This window comes from Amblyraja radiata, chromosome 12 (assembly GCF_010909765.2).
Source record: "Amblyraja radiata isolate CabotCenter1 chromosome 12, sAmbRad1.1.pri, whole genome shotgun sequence".
Classification (NCBI taxonomy): domain Eukaryota; kingdom Metazoa; phylum Chordata; class Chondrichthyes; order Rajiformes; family Rajidae; genus Amblyraja; species Amblyraja radiata.
The window spans coordinates 41,098,116-41,110,806 of record NC_045967.1 but is presented as its reverse complement, the minus strand read 5'-3'; the positions used below and the strand labels follow the sequence as shown (position 1 = coordinate 41,110,806).

Sequence of the window (12,691 nt, the reverse complement as noted above, 5' to 3'; positions counted from 1 at the left end):
TAAATTTATATCGTCTGAAACTTCAACATAAGAGTAAAGTTGTAAGACCCAGTACATGCAGGCCATTCAATTATAATGGCACAACGGGAACATATTTTATTATCTATTACCTCAAATCCATTTTCCTCTACTTGCACCATATTCACTAATTGATCAAATTTCCTCTTAAACTACAACTACTACAATTTCCTCTTAAACTACAGTCAGAGGTTGGTTCTGGTTGTCAATCATTGCAAATACAAACCAATTATTTTTAAATCATGTTTTCATTCAGCTTTCATCTTCCATAAATATCTAATTAATTTTATTTCTGATTTAACATGTGAAGGTAGAGTTTATGTTTAACATTCAAAGTAAGGATGTCCCTCTTCATTAGTTTTAAACATAATAATCAGTATTCTAATAGTTTTTCTGGAAAACCTTGTTTGCAACACTGAAATGCTGATTTAAAATAAAATCTGATTTCTCTTTGAACGCTTTTGCTAACATCTCCAGATTTGTGATGTTATGTAAATAGCGTTTGAATCCAAGATGAATAAACAGCTGATCTGTGCATGTACATGATGGGAAACACTGTTCCCGTGACATTCCTCACAACTTGCTCTCCATTTATGGACTGAGCACACAGTGTTCAGATTAAGTGGCAATTTTGTTCAACTTTGACCCCATGTTTCAGCTCATTAGAAGAATATTCAAGCTTGTAGTATTGTTGTCCAGAATGACGTCCAAGACCTGGTTATCTCGAATGGGTTTACACTATGTCACAGCCAGAAAACAAGTGAAAGGGAAAAGAGAAAGAGTTCTTTGCAGTTTGGCTGTGTATGAATGCTTTTTTGCAAACAAGCCTGGTTTCCCGCTGTTTTTTGTTCACAGCCTGTAGCCTTTCAGAAAGGCATGTGTAATTACCATAACACTTCCTAAACTGCCTTGCAAGTATAAGTAAGTCCCTTTATTTATAATTGAAAGTTGCAAAAAGTTCTGGTTATCAACACAAAAATTGTACCATTTTTTCATCTTCAGCAGTGAAGAGTGCATTCACAGTTTTGTGGATCTATGTATCTTTTGATGTAATGAAACATATATTTCAAATGTCAAGCACATATAAATCAGTATGAGGTACGTCACTGATGGGAGCATTGAGGCTTGAGGTCCACAGCACAAAAAAATGCTCATTGCAAGCTGTTTGAAAGCTAATAGTCTCAAGAATGACCAATGAGGTGATTTATTAAAAAGGCTTCAGAATTTCATCAAATTCAAATAATCTTGCCGAATTGTTGGGAAATCCTTCCAGTTGCTCAGTAACCTCAAGGCAGGCCTATAATTGTCCATGTATGTCCATCTTACCAAAAAGGACCACATTTTTGTTCCTGCCCTTCTTACTGTAAGGCTTCAGAAATGGATCCTCCATGGAGAAGCTTATGCTGCAACTCCATCTGAACACTACAAAAGAAAACAAACTGCTTTGTCAAGACAATTGGTAACTATTTAATGTCTACTCACATTTGAATCTTATATTTTCTCCCCCCCCCCAACTTGCATTTCTGTTTGCCCCTGATGATCGACTGCTTTACTCATATGACATTTGCAGTATACGTTACATTGCGGGCTTGAGTGCCAATGTTTAGTGATATTTAAATAAACTGATGGTATATGCTGTAGAATCTACTGTTTTAGTTTGCCTGATGATTAACAGCGCGTCAAATGTCAATAAGAACTTTATCATGTTTGTCCTTGGTTGGTGTGGTGGATGTGAGAGAGAAGTTATAACCAGAAGATGTCTCGGTTACAACCCCCAAGTTATTTGGTGTTCCCAGATACCGCACTACTGTAAAATGAGAATACCATGATTGTAGTCTGGTAAATGTTACTACCTTGCATGATTAACTTATGGTCACAACTTAAATGCAAATTGATAACCATGCTCATTTATGGATCCTCATGCCTCAATGACTAGATTAGATTAGATTAGATTTCCTTTATTGTCATTCAGACCTTTCGGTCTGAACGAAATGCTGTTGCCTGCAGCCATACATGTAATAATAACAACACACAATAAACACAAATTAACATCCACCACAGTGAGTTCACCAAACACCTCCTCACTGTGATGGAGGCAAAAGTCTTAGAGTTACTGTCTCTTCCCTCCTCTTCTCCCTCTGCGCCGAAGCGATACCCCACCGGGCGATGGTATCAGTCCCGCGGTTCAAGCTCCGCGGCCCGGGGGTGGTCGAAGCTGCCGCCCTCCAGTCCAGCGGGCGCAGCTGTTGCAACGGGAGCTCCGGAAAACAGGCACCAGCCTGTGACCTGCGAGCTCCCGACATTGTCATCCACTGGCCCGCGGCCGAGCCCCGGATCCAGGTCGCCGCCGCCAGAACACCGCTTCAGCCGCCGGAGCACCGTCTCTGCCCCGGGCTGCCCCCACGGGAGCGCCTTCCAGCCGGGAGCCGGTCCGCCCACACGGCAGCGCCTTCCAGCCGGTAGCCAGGCCACCCACACTGGAGTGTCTCAGCCCCGCGCCGTCCGCCCTCACCGGAGCGCCGAGTCGTGCCGCTGCCCGGACGTCGCCACAGCTCGAAGACTCACCAGTTGGTGAGTCCTGGCTGGCTCTACCTCTGGACCCTCGAGGTCGGTCGCAGGTTGGAGGCCGCCAGCTCCGCCATAAGGCCTCAGCGCAGACGAGGGAAGAGAAGGGGGATACGACAAAAAGTCGCATTCCCCCGAAGGGAGAGACAGAAAGCCCTGTTTCACCCCCCCTCCACACACACATAGCACCACCTAATAACCAAAAAAGACAAAAAAAACAACACAAAAAAGTAAAAACAGACAGACTGCAGGTGAGCCGCAGCCGTATCACAGCGCCGCCACTTCCGGACACTCAGACATTGTTGAATCTTTCCTTTACAAAATCTGCACAGTGTTCTTGCTCAGTCTTTGTGAGGAGCACAAAGAAACATCATAATGGTAGTTGGAAGCTAATCATCCCATCCTGCAAGAGTTTATCAGGGCAATGTCTGGAACTAATCATCTTCATTATTGACCTTCTATTCTATCATGAGAGAAGTCAGGGTTTCTTGCTGATGACTGCACAGTGCTCAATTCCATTTACTGACCCACAAATGACAAGGCAACTTTATGTTTAGCTGAAGCAGGCCAAATGGAATGACAAATGATGAGTTAGTTATCACACCTACTGTCAATAAATATCTATTGCCAGCAAGAGGGCGTCTAAGCACTTCTCTTTGACATTCAGCTGCATTACATTGACCAGAACCAATCTGCCCCAGCCATTTAATCCAATGGTAAATCAGAGCCTGAAAATTCTGCAGTGAGTGACTTGCAATTCTTCAATATTATTGTCAAAATCTTGGATGTACTTACCCCTAGGTGCTTTGAGAGTTCTTTCAAATGTACTGCATTGGTTCCTTTGGTGATTCACCACCACTTTCTCAAGGGCAGTTCGAGATGTGTATTAAAAATGTATTTTCATACCTGTGCAACAAATTTCCTGATAAATTATTGTTTGAAATGCCGTATTCCAATAATTCACGAAACACCTACAACAGAAAGTGTCAAGTAGTTTGTCTGCACGGGCCTATCAATAATGGCATTGCAACTTCAGGTCCACTTGGCTAGTTTCTTGTGATCAGTGGCATCGGCAGCTCCCGTAAATGGTCTAATCTTTTTACAAAAGTTGGTTCAGACTTCCAGGATGTAATAAAAGTGCCCCCTTCTGTTTTGAACTGGTTTCTCATGTCTTTCAGTTATGCATTTCTCCACGGCGGTGAAGATGGACCTGATAAAGCAACGTTTCCCAACCCGAATCGTTGCTGGTGTAAAGAAGGGTTCCAACCTGAAACATTGCCTATCCAGACCCTCCAGAGATGCTGCCGGATCCACTGAGTTACTACAGCATTTTGTGTTCTATGCAAGATTCCAGCATGTGCAGTTCCTTGTGTTTCTTAATAAAGTATTGCTTGGTTTATATTATTAAAGTGTCTTATTCATTATAAGACAGTTAAGCACTGTTGGAGCTTAGTTCTGTTTAAATGTTCTTATTTCCATCAATGAAATTTGTCATTGCATAATGTAACAACCAATGAATAGCTTATATTACTCCATTTCATTGAACCACTTGCTTGACTTTGTATGGTTCCTGTTTGCATTCTAACTTTACTGCATCTGTCAACTTTGTGACTTTTCTGCTTTAACATTCTCTAGACTGCCAAAGAACAATTGTTTATTCATGATTTTCTGTTCTCGTTCACAAACTGATCAGAATCACCCATATTTGGATGGGAGATGTTTATCAATAGAGTAAAAAACTATTCAGTCTGACAAAACAATCCTGAAGATAGTTCCCTAACAACTTAACTATGTAATGGAGTTTTTTGTCAAGGGTCTTCAGAAGACTGAAAAAGAGTCCCGACCTGAAATATTGTCCATTGGCAGCACAGATGCTGCCTGACACTCTGAGTTCCTCCAGAACTTTATTTTTTAGCTGTATACATGATCCCCCTGGATATTGCATGGGAAATTCTACTTGATGTAGATTTCAAAGCAGTTTCACTGAGACAAATGATACAATCCTCTAAAAGTATCTGTGTAGCCACCCATGCTACTAATCTCTCAACAATGTATCACTCAGATAGCAACTTGTCCTTGGAAGATTAGGACCCTGAGCAAATAAATCTGCAGGCCCTCTGAGTGAAAATACTTGCAAGTATAGATAAATTGTTTGATCTTTAAAAAAAAACGTTTATACAGTACCTGTATTCTACTTAGTAGTGTGAGTACTTCATCAAACAAACTGGGAGTTTTTCAACATTGATACAAGAGTCAGCTCTTTCGGGTATATGGATTACTGGGATCTTGTTGTGTCAGCTTTCTGAGTAGAAGCAATTAAGATGTAAGATAAAGGCACCAGAATCAGAGACTATCTGGAAAATTACTATTGCATTATTAAGTGGTTTGCTATAGGCTTTCAAGGCCAAATGTATGACTTCATTTACATTCAGAACCTGTGACCACCCCTTTAGTTGACAAGATTGCACCACAGTTTTTCTCTGCTTCACATTTTGTAGAAAAATAAAGAACCAAATACTGCATGAGTGAACTTTTTGTAATACTTACATATGTGGAAAAAACATTTTAACTTCCATTGAAAATGACAGTGTTAAAAATAGTGAACACAGAGGAAACATTTCTATAACTTTTCTGTAACCAGAACAATTCGCAAGTTGGAAATGCAGCTGCAAAACAAATTTGGACATTGTCAAAGATATCTACAGCCCTGCAGAAACTGGCAAATCCTTACCACTACTCTCCCAAATGCTTGTTCCTAGGTACGGGTGTACATAGATTGGATGTTCAGAAGTTAGGGACAACCTCAATGAAGTTACCTGAAGTTGACTAAAGATCCCTGATTTTTTCACACTTTTGTTCCTGAAAATGAACTGATTCAGGACTGAGGTCAGTCTGGTGTGCTTATCCGTTCCCACATTTACAGTTTTCCTTCATTTTTCACTATGGAGCTGCTGGACATCCTGCTCCCACCCCTATGCATCTCATGAGAGTGCCTGCCAGCATTTATTAAGCCCTGACCTGTTCTGGTCAAATTCAACTGCAATCCAAGTCTAAAAAAAGTTCAAAGCTCTCTTCTATGCGTAGTCTATGTCCGAAAGCTTTCACATGACTCCCCCCCCCCCCCCACCAGCATGAATTATAATATTGCTAAATATTTAATTTGGCCTGGCCTTCCCTGGTTGGGGTGAAGGGGTGATTTTCAGCAAACTTCCTTTTTCTTGATTAATGAGATTTTCTGTCTTCACTTCCACCCAAGATGAGTGAATGTTGAACATCAAGCCCCCCGAGACTTTTGTCTGTGATTGTGCAGCTATTCCCAAAGATAAAAGGTTCTTTATACTTCCATATAAAAACAAACTGAACACTGTTTTAGCATTTTCCATGTTTCCAGAAGGTTACACCATGAGATAATTACAATTCAATATTTAAGCTAAAATAAATAGGGTGTTTATAATGTTCCATAACAGCTAGTGGAATAAATTATGTCATGTTTAAAACTCAACATCATTGTTGCTGCTGAAATTCTTTTTAGCTTCTACACAAAGATAAAGACTGTCAGAGATAGTAATTCAGACAAGAGGTGACATCATTTGCAGTGGTAATTTATTCGTCAAAATTACTCAGTAATTCAGGAAGTGTAATGATGATAATTCAGAACATAATGACATTATAGTACTTAATTATTGAAAAGTAGTTCAAATAATTAATGTTTGCAAGCTGAGTGCGAAGAATATATTTCTGAGCTCATTAGCTGTGCCACAAAAAATATTTATAAATGGCAGGATAGTTAGAACTGATTTTAGGAGTCAGATGAAGGTTAGTGAAGAAGGCCCCTGAGCAAACAATCTTGTAAATCTCACTGTTCAAATGCAGGGATGCCTAATGAATATATCTGAGAATCGCACCAATTAAAAAAGGGAAGCAATATTAAATCATTAGGAATATTAGGATTTAGGTCAGGGAGATCATGTGAAAGCTGCTGGAGATGGTTTTAGACCACCCACACCAATTCATCCACAATGCTTGATTGTTGTTAGATTAAAAACATAAAATTAAATATATTTCATGCAATTTAATCGAAATACATGTCAACCAAAAATAAATTTGCTTCATCCTCCTCTTTTGGAATGTTGCATGCATCTTCATGTTCTATTCTATAAATAGTACTTCTGCTTTGAAATTTAGCTCAGCAATACAATTAGCAACGAATACAAATCCTTGTTGAGTTTTATTTATCAACCAAAGTTGACATTGGGGAAGCCATTTCTATGCTTCGTTTCTTGCTTCTTGGTCAGGGCCTTCACTCCTTTTACAAGAAATGCATCAGCTGCCAATTTAGCAGAAACAGTATGGACCATACAGGAAACAGTCAATGTGTATTACTGTACGTCTTACACATGCTCCAAGGTGCAATCAACAGCCTTCTTCTATTCTAGATTTAAATGATGCCATTCATAAGCAGAGCACCAACTACCTTGAATAACACTGTTGAGGATATCCAGAACATAAGCAAAGTTAGGACGACAAAACTGTAAACATTTTCACAATGCAACAACTATTTCCTCTTCCATTAACCATCCAGCTCCCTGCTCAGACTGAATTCCATGTCATGCAATGTACTTTGTCACCTTGTCGTGGTGGAGAAGCTTGTGTGGTCTTGGGATTCTGAGAGCGATGCTGTCTGTAGCTATGCTTAGCGCCATGGGTAGGGCCACCCATGGCGCTAAGGTCGAGGGGGAGGTCTCTGACAAAGAGTAGTCCAACCAAGACCTCAACAGTGGAACAGGCGGAGGATGATGGCTGACCTTAGTGGAGCGTCACAACAGCTGGGAAGGCGGATGAAGGCTGCAGCAGAAAAGGATCTCTGGTCGTCTTGGACTCCATGCCACTGGATCCCAACCCAGATCTGTCAAGGACCGTGGGGTGGCTGTCTGTGCACCAGTCTCCCCACGTTAAACTAAGTCCTCCATATAGGGAATAGCACCCTGGAGACACTCATGGTCAGCCATGACCAAAGGGGGCCTAAGAATGTAGGATCCTGAGTTGAGTTTTAGATGCTAAATTTGGATCAGCACCAGGGCTGTTTCTTTTGCTTGATATTGCTATATTGTGGTAACTATCATTCATAATTATCTGTCTGTGGATTCCAGTTCTTCAGTATTACGGGCATGGTCTTTCCAAAATTCATATTGCATACATTCCAGAAACCAACCATGTACTAAATTAAAATCTTTGTCTTCAGTCACTGGTTCCCTTCTTAAAAATCATTATCCTATTATTAGATTCTCCATAGCCTTACAATACCTAACCTCCATCCTTATATTCCAATTCCGATTCGACCACCTGCAGGCCCCGGGTCCCTACACTGGCCCGCGCCGCATGCTCGAACACCACCAGGCCGAGTCCCGCGATGCCATCTTGGCCACGAGGAGCAGCACTAGCACTCACCGTCTCTCGAACCGACCTCAGGCCCGGACCACCGAAGTGCCGCCATCGCCGATCTCCACGTGGCTGCTGCTGCCGACCATCACCCACCCACCAATAACGCCAACCCTCGCTGCCTCCTTGGTTTCTCCAACTATCGCCACCAAAACGGGATCGCCGAACTTCTCCTCCTCATCGGGACCGTTTCACCTCACCGCCTCACCTCTCTGCCTCACCAGGACCGCCGAACCTCACCGCCTCGCCGGCCATCCTCTGACCGGATCCTCCGACGCATTGTCCGCTGACCCGAACTCCACTCCCCGCGGGCCTCCACCATCAACTCCACCGACCCTCGCCACTCCACCGACCCTCGCCACCATCGCCTTACTTGAGCCCTGGGCTCAGCACTGGGCCTGAAGTCTCCACGAGGCAGACTCTGACATCACGGTGTCTAACTGCGGTGGGTCCTAGTGCTCCCCCCCAACACAGGGAATCTCAATGGTTGTTCCACTGGGTCTTCCCATTCCCCCTCAAACCATGCGACCCCAGCCCCTCCCCACCCACACTATAGTCCAATGAGTTCCGCATCCGCCACAATGTGGAGCTCTTGTTCCGTTGCCTCCGCATCAAAGCGTTTTTCCATGGGAAGTCCTCACCCCCCAGTGATGACCCCTTCTCCCGTCTCCAACGGACCCTCTCCTCTTGGACTCCCCCTCATGGCCATCCACCTGCTTTGGACCTTTTTATTTTAAACTGCCGGCGAGACATCAACCGCCTCAGCTTCTTCACTCCCCTTTCTCACTCTAACATCTACCCCCCTGAATGTTCTGCCCTTCACACACTCTGCAACAACCCAGACTGGGTGATCAAACCTGCCGACAAGGGAGGTGCCGTGGTATTCTGGCGTGCTGATCTCTACAAGTCTGAGGCCACGCCCCAGCTCTCAGACACTTCCTCCAACTTATCCTTGGGCCATGACCCCACAGACGAGCGCCAGGCCATGATCTCTAACACTGTCACTGACTTCATCACTTCCAGCTCCCTGCCCTCCCAAGCCTCCAACCTCATCGTTCCCCAGCCCCGCACGGCCCGATTTTACCTTCTCCTCAAAATCCCCAAATCTGACTGTCCTGGTAGACCTATTGTTTCTGCCTGTTTGTTTCCCACCAAACGTATTTCCACATACCTCGACTCCATCCTATCCCCCCAGGTTAAATCCCTCCCTACCTATGTTTAAGACACCTCACACGCTCTTCGTCTACTCCATGGCTTCCATTTTCCAGGCCCCCATTCCCTCATCTTCTCCATAAATGTCCAGTCACTCTACACCTCCATTCCCCACCAGGAGGGTCTTAAAGCCCTCCATTTCTTCCTCGACCGCAGAATCAAACAATCCCTGTCTACTGATACTCTCTTCCACCTAGCGGAGCTGGTCCTTAACCTTAACAACTTTTCATTTAACTCCTCCCATTTCCTCCAAATACAAGGCGTAGCTATGGGCACGTGCATGGTCCCAAGCTATGCCTGCCTCTTTGTAGGGTATGTCGAACAATCTTTGTTCGAGGCGTACCATGGCCCTATCCCCAAACTCTACCTCCGCTACATCGACGACTGCATTGGTGCTGCCTCTTGCGCCCATACACAACTCACTGACTTCATCCCTTTCACCACTAACTTCCATCCGGCACTCAAATACACCTGGACCATTTCGGACATTTCCCGACCATTTCTAGACCTCACTATCTCCATCGCAGGTGACAGACTACTGACAGACATCTACGATAAACCCACTGACTCCCATGGCTATCTGGACTACACTTCTTCCCACCCTGCTTCCTGTAAGGACTCCATCCCCTACTCCTAATTCCTCCGTCTATGCCGCATCTGCAACCAGGATGAGGTGTTCCAAACCTGGGCATCGGAGATGACCTCATTCTTCAGGGTATGGGGCTCCCCTCTACTACTATAGATGAGGCTCTCACCATGGCCTCATCTATACCCCGTAACTCTGCTCTCACTCCCCACCCCCCCACTCGTAACAAGGGCAGAGTCCCCCTTGTCCTCACCTTCCTACCAGCCGCCCCATACAACAAATAATACTCTGACATTTTTGCCAACTCCAACGGGATCCCACCACTGGCCACATCTTCCCATCTCCTCCCCTGTCTGCTTTCTGCAGAGGCCGCTCCCTCCGTAACTCCCTGGTCCATTCGTCCCTTCACACCCAAACCACCCCCTCTTCTGGCACTTTCCCTTGCAACCGCAGGAAATGCTACACTTGTCACTTTACCTCCCCCTTGACTCCATTCAAGGACCAAGCAGTCTTTCCAGGTGCGGCAGAGGTTCACCTGCATCTCCTCCAACCTCATCTATTGCATCCACTGCTCTAGGTGTCAGCTGCTCTACATCGGTGAGACCAAGCGTAGGCTTGGCGATCGCTTTGCCCAACACCTCTGCTCGGTTCGCAATAACCAACCTGATCTCCCGGTGGCTCAGCACTTCAACTCCCCCTCCCATTCCAATTCCAACCTTTCTGTTCTGGGCCTCCTCCATGGCCAGAGTGAAGCCCACTGTAAATTGGAGTAGCAGCACCTCATATTTCGCTTGGGTAGTTTACACCCCAGCGGTATGAACATTGACTTCTCTAATTTCAGGTAGTCCTTGCTTTCTTCTCCCCTTCCCAGTTCTCCCTCAGCCCACTGTCACCGCATCTTCTTTTCTCCCCCCCCCCCCCCCCCCCCCCCACCTTCACATCAGTCTGAAGAAGGGTCTCGACCCGAAACGTCGCCTATTTCTTTTGTTCCATAGATGCTGCCTCACCCGCTGAGTTTCTCCAGCATTTTTGTCTACCTGCTGAGTTACTCCAGCACTTTGTGTCTGTCACATTCCTAATTTTAATTGAATTGTCTTTGTCTTAGAATACAAAGTGAAAACTGTTTTCTCATGCTAATATTTCTATTATTTTTCACCACAGATTTATCACACAAGGATACAGATTGTAAAGGGTCTGTGCAGTTGGCCGTTCTATCTGTCTGTTTTTACTTTTGTAGTCACATTAGTGTCATGAACAAATTTACACGACCTCCCAGCAGACATGCTGTGGGACCTTGTACCATCCGTGGGCACCATGGGGATTGTACTGCTGAATTGATATGCAAAATAAATACCATCACAAGATGTTTCCGCCCATGGTATGATTTGGATGTGTGTGTTTGTTCCTATGCTCCTCTAAAAAATTAATATTTTATATAGGTTGGTGACTTTGTACAAGAACAAAAGTGACTGCAGTGATTATAGCGCTATGTTCTTTACTAAATATAGTGGTAAATATGATCATGTTGCTTTACCCAAAGTGTAGATCTCGGATGAAACTATACCACCCAACGCAGAATGGTTTTGAAAGTGTGAGGTCCACAGTCGATATGATCTCAGTTCAGCAAAATAAATGCTATGAACAAAAAGACAATTATATATTGCTTTATGAACCTCAATTGGGTTGTGTGAGTGAGAGTGGTTAGAGTCAAGAGTGTTTTATTGCCATATGTCCCGGACGGGACGATGAAATTCTTACTTGTTGCAGCACAACAGAATATGTGAATTTGTAAACATTGTATATAACGGGGGGAAAAAGAAAAAGTTCAATAAATAACAAATATAGTATAAGTAACAAATAATAATAGTCTTTTGCAGTTCAGATCTCATAGCTTATTCGTTGTGTTTAATAGCCTGATGGCTGTGGAGAAGAAGCTGTTCCTGAACCTGGACGTTACAGTCTTCAAGCTCCTGTACCTTCTTCCTGATGGCAGTGGTGAGATAAGTGCGTGGCCAGGATGAAGTTTGGCATGATTTTGATGATTTTGGCAGCCTATTTGAGGCAGCGATTATGATAGATCCCTTCGACGGTGGGGAGGTCAAAGCCAGTTATCAAGCTGTTGAAGAAAATTGGCAATTTGCCAAAGCAGTACAATGTGTTTTGTTTTGCATGACAATGTAGGAGAGAAGGTTAGCTAAAATCAGCAGCAGTCAGGATGGTTTCAGGCACTCTTTGATATGCCCGTTTCCATTGCTGTACCTTCCACTTCTACATTGACAAAAATATCGACTTCCTCTTTAGTAAGTCCAGAGATTTACCAGCTGTGGTAGAGGAATCCAGAGAGTTACTACCCTCGGTACACAAAATTGCTGGAGGAACTCAGCGGGTGCAGCAGCATCTATGGAGCGAAGGAAATAGGCGACGTTTCGGGCCGAAACCCTTCTTCAGACTGTCTGAAGAAGGGTTTCGGCCCGAAACGTCGCCTATTTCCTTCGCTCCATAGATGCTGCTGCACCCGCTGAGTTCCTCCAGCAATTTTGTGTACCTTCGATATTCCAGCATCTGCAGTTCCCTTTTGAACGAGTTACTACCCTCTGCTAGTTGTGGCTTTAATGACGCCCCTAAATTTGTTACTAATCCCTTCATTAGAGATTCTCCTTGTGGTGGAAGCATCACAACATCCACCCAACCATGACCTTTAAGGACCTAATATGTTTCAATAAAATAATTCCTGATTCTTCCAAACTCTAAAGAGTATAGGGTCAATTTCTGTAACTGCGAGGATTACCCCATCATTCTAGGAATTAGTCACACAAATCTCTTTTGGGTTGTCTCCATGACACTCTGCTTGGTAAACTGGGTCTTTAACTG

General features: G+C 44.0%; 1 long non-coding RNA gene across 1 annotated transcript; it reads left to right on the top strand.

The window, feature by feature from the left end:
* Positions 1-1,160: 1,160 nt before the first annotated feature.
* LOC116979400 lies at positions 1,161-3,987 on the top strand. The gene is made up of 2 exons (XR_004413711.1): positions 1,161-1,477; positions 3,762-3,987. It is a non-coding gene; the product is annotated as an uncharacterized LOC116979400 (long non-coding RNA).
* The last annotated feature ends 8,704 nt before the right edge of the window (positions 3,988-12,691 follow it).